Source organism: Episyrphus balteatus, chromosome 3 (genome assembly GCF_945859705.1).
Source record: "Episyrphus balteatus chromosome 3, idEpiBalt1.1, whole genome shotgun sequence".
NCBI lineage: Eukaryota > Metazoa > Arthropoda > Insecta > Diptera > Syrphidae > Episyrphus > Episyrphus balteatus.
In genome coordinates, this window is record NC_079136.1 from 124178213 (window position 1) to 124185126 (window position 6914).

A 6914-nucleotide genomic window follows, 5' to 3' on the forward strand; every position below is an offset into this window, starting at 1 on the left:
TTTTAAAAATAATTTTTTTCTTAAAGTGTCACGCCCGTTACAAAAATATGTCACACCCGTTACAATTTTGAATTGATATAAAACTACATTTTTTTATATGCTTACTGGCAAACGTAATTAAATATCCTCTCAAAAAGTTTGCTCTTAGGATAAGAACCAAGTACAAAAAAAGTCTATACAAAAAAGTTGGGTGGAAGGGTGTTTTTTCGCGGACAAGAGGGAGGGGGTGAAGGTCAAAAATATACTGAAAAAAATTGTTTGTCGAATATCATCATATGACACATGTTTTCAAGCTATTTTTTGATGCTGAATCCAATAAAGTCAATACGATTGCTATAAGAAAAGTTATTGCCGATTAAAAACAAGGGTGCTTGTTTTTTGACTTCAACAAGTAAATATAACCGAAACCCATGTGAAAAACACGCTACACTAATAAAATTCGGGATGAAGGTTTTAGATAAAGCAGAGACAAAGGATTCATAAAGTTCTTAAAATTATTTTTGCTGAAAGGGTGTTTTTTTGATAGGTAAAGTGTACACCCTCTGGGTGTTTTTTTTTTTAAAGAAATGACGAAATTCGGAATTAGTACCACAAAAACTATTAAAAAATTATTACACCAATAAAAATTGGTAAAAATGTTTCATTTATAACAGAAATCAAGAACCCAAACAGTCTATACAAATATTTTAGGTTAAAGGGTGTTTTTTTTTTTTTGGGAAATAGGGAAAAATCCGCGATAAGTCCGATAAAATCAATGGTATAAATGGTACCCTTACGAAATTCATTAAATATGTTCTCTTTCCCATGGAAATTACGAATAATGTAAGTCTATACATTTTTTTTATGTGAAAGGGTGTTTTTTTTAGAAGTAAAGAAAATATAGGTATATTTGAAAAAGTGTGTATTACTAGAGTAATATTAGTGGTACCTTATTGAAATTTAGCAATTATGTTACTTTTAAGATAAAAAACAAGTACATAAAAAGTCTATAAAAATATCATGGTTATTAGGGTGTTTTTTTTTTGAGTGAAAACAAAAATGATGGGTCACCCTAATGAAATTTGGTAAAAAAATTGATTTTGGGATAGACAGCAAGAATAAAGAGTTTTCATAAAAAAAATTTTGGTGAAAGGGTGTTTTTTTTTTCGAAGAGACAGTAAAATCTGCAATTGGTCCCAAAAAGCCAATGATTCAGAAGTTGCAAAAAAGTCTAGTGTTCTTGTTGTTTTCCGCAAGTTTTGTTTCGGGTAAGAAAGTAAGTTCCTACCTTTTAAGTGAGGTTTGTTGATTCTTTCTTTCAGCTCCTAATTTGCATACACTTAAAAAAAAAAACTTAAAAAAAAAATACTTTACCCCAATTTGTTTTTTGTTTGTCCCCAAAATACCAGACAATTTCAAATATTTTCCACAACTCTTTTTTTCTTCATTTACTCTTTTTCTCAAAAAAAAATAATAAACCTATTTGTAGGAAATACAAATAAAAAAAAAGGTTAAAACCTCTTTTAGACAACTGCAAAAAGAAGAAGAAAAAAAAAAACATTTGTTGATGATAAGCGTTTTCCTTGTGGATGAGCCCCCATTAAATCAGTGAACCGCACATATGAATAAGAAATACCTTTTCTTGTTATTTTGTCCTTATTTTCCATTCTGTCCTATAGAAATTGCGAGAAAAGTAAAAATGGAAACACACACACACATAATATCTGGTATGTTAGTCTGATGGTTTGTATATTATTTCGAAGCAAATTGGATAAGGAAATTCTTTAGAATTCATCCATTTGCCTGAAGGTGTCCGCATATTCTCTCTTCTCGCAAAGAGGAGCATATCCTTGCAAAAAGGAATAACAACAAAAAACGAGAAAAAAAAACACAAATTTTATGATGATGTTCTCCCCCTTGTCGTATAGTCATCGTGAATCGTTGTCGCGTGGGTGGAAGGTGGAAGAAGGACTTTTTCCGTCTTCAAGACTTTTTGAATTTTTCTTTCTTCTTTTCTGCTCTACTACCAGAATTGTGTTTTGGTCAAGTATTTCGTATATTTCCATGGAACTGCTGACTGCTTCTGCTGCACAGAGAATTGCTTCCCATTTATTATAGAACTTTTTGAAAATCTAAGGATATTATTATAGCAGTCAGGCACAGTGTTATTGTCGTAGGGTGACACAGAAAACGAAGGCAAAAAAAAAAAAAACTTCTCGTCGTTGGCCATTGCCGCCTTTACATATCCTTCTTCTGGCTGCTCCTGCTGGTACCCTTGCTGTGGGGAGGAAAACTTTTTTAAAAGTATGCAAATCATACATGACTTGAGGGAAAAAAAATCATTTTCGTTTGATGACTCTGAAGCTCTTGTATAATATACCAACACTTACTTCTGCCCTACCTTCTCTAAGTCCTTAAATAGAGTAAAAAATTTTTTCCTTTCCTTGCAAAGCATTTTTTGCCTTCTTCCTCTTCACTTTTACAAATTAGACAATATTTCAAAACAAATTCAAGTGTTTAAAGAAGAGAGGACATCATCATAATCATCATCAAGCAACAGCTAGAAGCTAGAAGCGTGAAGGGCATGAGCGCGTAAGAGTACGCGGTTGAGGTTTGATGAGAGTGCGGGTGGATGGCGCAAAAAAGGTCTTGCTACATAAATATCAAGTCGAAGGATCAAAGTCACTTGCATGTTTACAAGTTAATTTAAAAAAATTATACAGATGTCGCTGCTGTGTGTGGTTGTGTGTGGTCGTGTGTGTTTTAAGTTATAATGGCAGGGTTACCAAAATTCATGCAAAACACCACACACACACACACACACACACACACACGTTATATAGAATGCAAACGACATTCAACACACAAAATTTATTGCTTGAGTGCACCCAAGCAGCGCTTGACCCAATTTCTCCCTGCTACAACACACAGCAGAGAGTGTTTCTTGGGAAAGTCAGTTGAATATTATAGCACAAGTTGTTGCAGTAGCTGAAGCTGAAGAAGAAGCAGCAGAAAACATTGGCAGCTAACCAGTAATAGTGGCATAGCAAATGAGCGCATCAATGCATTGCATATAAATCCTTATAAGGATTACACAGGATTTTGATACATTTACGTTCGAAGCTTAACACTGTCATGGTTACCACATTGAATTATACTGCTGAATTATGATCCAGGAATAAGTTAGTATATAATGGGGAGTTACTGTGGCATGTTGTATGTTGTAGATATATGTGGTTTGGGTATGACTTGAGTCAGTTTCTTAGTCTTATCTTGTAGTTGTATCTGTACCAAACGGAATATGGCTTAGGACCACACATAATCATCTCTGACTATACAGCATAAACACTTTGGAAATTAAGACGTTTTATTTATTCAAGACTAATTAGTATGTGTGTTTGTTTGTGTGAAGCAAAAAACAGCCTTGATTTGATGTGTCAAGCCTTTAATTTGATGTGTCAAGATGCTGTGAATTGTGATTTTTCAATAAATTGAGGTCTTGAGGTCTTGAGGTATGTAGTTATACATTTGAAAACATATTAAGTTCACTTATTGAAAAAAAAGAAAACATCACTTAATCGTTGGGGTAGGAAATGTGATTTTGTGGTTGCATCTTAGGGGATGTCCTTTTTTGCGTTTATGAAAAGCTATTTTTTTTGTCCGAAAACGCATTAAAGACTTGAAGTAAATTAGTCCTAAGTACTTGTTAAAATTAATCATTAATCAAAGTAAACAGAATTAGCAGAATTCTGTTTTCTTTTTTTTAAAATTTATTCATTTTCAAAACCATAATTTTGAAAAATAGAGTTTTGAAAAGCAGAATTTGAAGCCAGAATTTCGAACCGCTATTTTTCTTTAAACAAAACCACCAACTAGGGGCGGAGTGCTGCAAAAAAAAAAAAAACACATCATAAAAACACAAACAAAATAAAATGTGTTATGTAAATATTTTGATGGGAGGATTTTGCTATACAGGGTGTCCCAAAAGTTAACGTCGAAACGAAAACGGTAGATAGGGTAGGTGGTGACAGTTATCAGAAAAATAATAAAAAAATCATAGCCATATATTTTGCGAGTTATGGGCATTTGAAAAAAAGTCGAAAAAATGGTCACCCTGTGACGGTTTTTCATGTGCCGTGACTACAAATCTTAATTTTTCTCATTTTTTTCTTTTGTTACGGAACCTTGAATAACTCTGTTACCAAATGCATTAAAAAATTTTAACTCAGCTGCATCAGTTTTAAAGCAAATATTAATTTTTTGACCAACTAAGTACTAAAAAATTTTACATGACTATAATTCAATGAATTGTAGTGTAAAAAAAAAATGCACTACGATGTTTCGGCAAGTTACCTTAAAAGTTGGTGTGTTCAATTCTCTTTTCAAAATGGTATACTTAAATTTTTTTTTCTCATTTTTAATACAAATAAATTGCACGACTGGGGTCGCACGTACTTGCTCTTATGCTTAAAGTAACTATAATGTTAAAGCTTTTTATTCAAGAAATTTAAAATTTGATATTTTGAAGAAATTTCATAAGTACCTAGTATAAAAAAATTAAATCTGTTTTTATAATTAATTAAACTCCGTTATAAATTATCTTAAAAAAAAAACAAATATGCCATTTTATTTCTTGTATAAAAATTTTTTATATATAAAAATTTTTTAACATTTTTCAAAAAAAAAGTTGGTATGCCATTTTGAAGAAATAATTAATTTACACATAAAAACTAAATTTCAAAATTTTTCATTGATCCGTTTTCAAAAAATTGATTTTTCAAAAAAAAAATTTTGAAATATTTTTAAAAAAACCAAAAATGCGTTTTTTGAAAATTTTCTAAAATTTTAATGTTATTTTTACTCACACACTTTCGTATAAAAATTTTCATTTAAATCGGGTTAATGTTGTACGAGATATTCAGAAACGAAAAAAACCGTTCTATGACAGGTACCGTTAATAACGGTACAAAAAATATTTTTTTTATTGAAAAAGTTGGCTCTTATGTATAGTACTACACACAAAAATTTTAATCAAAATCGTTAGAGCCGTTTTTGAAAAAAATTAACTTTTCTATTTCCGTTATATGGCAGGTACCGTTAGTTTTGGTCATAAAAAAAAAATTTCAATTTCCCCTCTAGGGAATCACCAAAAACTGCTAATTACCAAGTTTGAAGAAAATCACTTCACTCGTTTAGGCTGCAGCTCCAGATAGAGACAGACACACAGACAGACAGACAGAATTGCCGGACCCACTTTTTTGGCATTCTCCATCATCGTAATGTCATGTAAAATTGTTATCTCGAGTCCGATTTTTTTTACGAATCCTAAACTTGCAATATAGTACCTATATCGCAAGTAAAAAATCAGATAATTTTGTGAAACACGACTCTAATCTAAATAAAAGTCTTTTAATTTAGTTTTCAATTTTAGTGTTACACGATTGAACTCGTTGTTTTTCTAAAAGTTCTGAAGATAAAATTGTTTCCATTCTCACAAATTTCCAGCACAACACTATTCATAAGTTCAAACCTGAGGTCAACAATAACATCTTATTTAAGCATATGTCAGTTTAAAGCGCCGATGTTCAAATAAATTTTGATGAAAGCGTCTTCTTCGTCCTATAAAAAAAAAAAACACCACGAAAAAAAGTAATTCTCATTTATTTCCCATCAACACGATGAAATGAAACCCCGAATTCCAATAAACTACAACGTCAAGAGTAGCTCCCCCGTTTAACGCACCTTTTTCACCAGGTTAATCTCACACTCACATAACATTGCGTTAGTGCGTTCCACATCAACACAAAAAAAGATGGATGCACAACAATCGTGCAGACAACCGATTAAGTATGTCTGCATCCAAGTGCTAAATATCCCTGCCCATGTCCGTAACGAAATCCCCCTCATTTGTCTTCCAGTTCAATTCAAAAAGACTTATGTCTCACCGAAAAAGTAGGTAACAACAACGCTCCCTTGAGTCTTTCCACAAAATCCCAGAGTTTGAGTGGCGATTGGAAGTCGGTAAGTCGTGCTCTCTTCAAAGTGAACACACCGAAATTATATCAGTTTGTTACCCTCTTGTATTATTTTTTTTTTTTTTTTGTCTTGACCCCCCGACACAGACAGACAATAATTTATGTCATCGAAAGTCAGTCGAAGAAACAAGATTCAATCTTTGAACAACTTGAGGATAAATTGTTTTCTTGTCGCTCTTTTTCTCTGTGTCTTTCCAATCAAGTGGAACATCCTTTTTTTTTTGTTCTTTTATTAGTTTACACCCATTAAGGTTGTCTGTCTGACTTCGGCTTGGATGTGAAGATAAAACAATTATCAAGCCGTAAGGTACCCAGAAGATGTGTGTTTTCTGTTGATCCTATCAACACCTCTTCTATTCCATATATGTAGCTCCTCCCTCAAACAGAACGAAAAAAAGAGTAAACGAAAAATAAGCCATAAAAGAGCCAATGTTAAAGCCACTCGAGGGAGATTGAGTATTGAATTGAAACTTTCTTTCGGACTCGTCGTCATCATTTGAAAGATGTAATCTCAGAGATGTGACTTCCAAAATACCAGAAGTGCATCAGTTAAGTGACCATTAGCATTCATCTTTCGACATCAAGTGACTCATTCTAATAATTACATCAACTTTGATGATGATGGGTTTAGATTTTTTTGTTGTTTTTTGTTTGTTCAACACCAAAACCACATTAGACCCGTCATTCTGAAAGAATTTTAATTGTACAATTTTTTCTTTTTATGTCATAACATTTCTATTATTATGGAAGAACAAGGGCCAACAAGACAATAGAACAACACTCTGATGAAGTGCTAAATGATAATTTTAGAACAAAGTCTTTGTTAGAAAGAAAAACATTTTTGAACAACTTCACAACATAGTTTTGAAAGTTGTCAAAATATGTTAAAAGTTGTTTAGT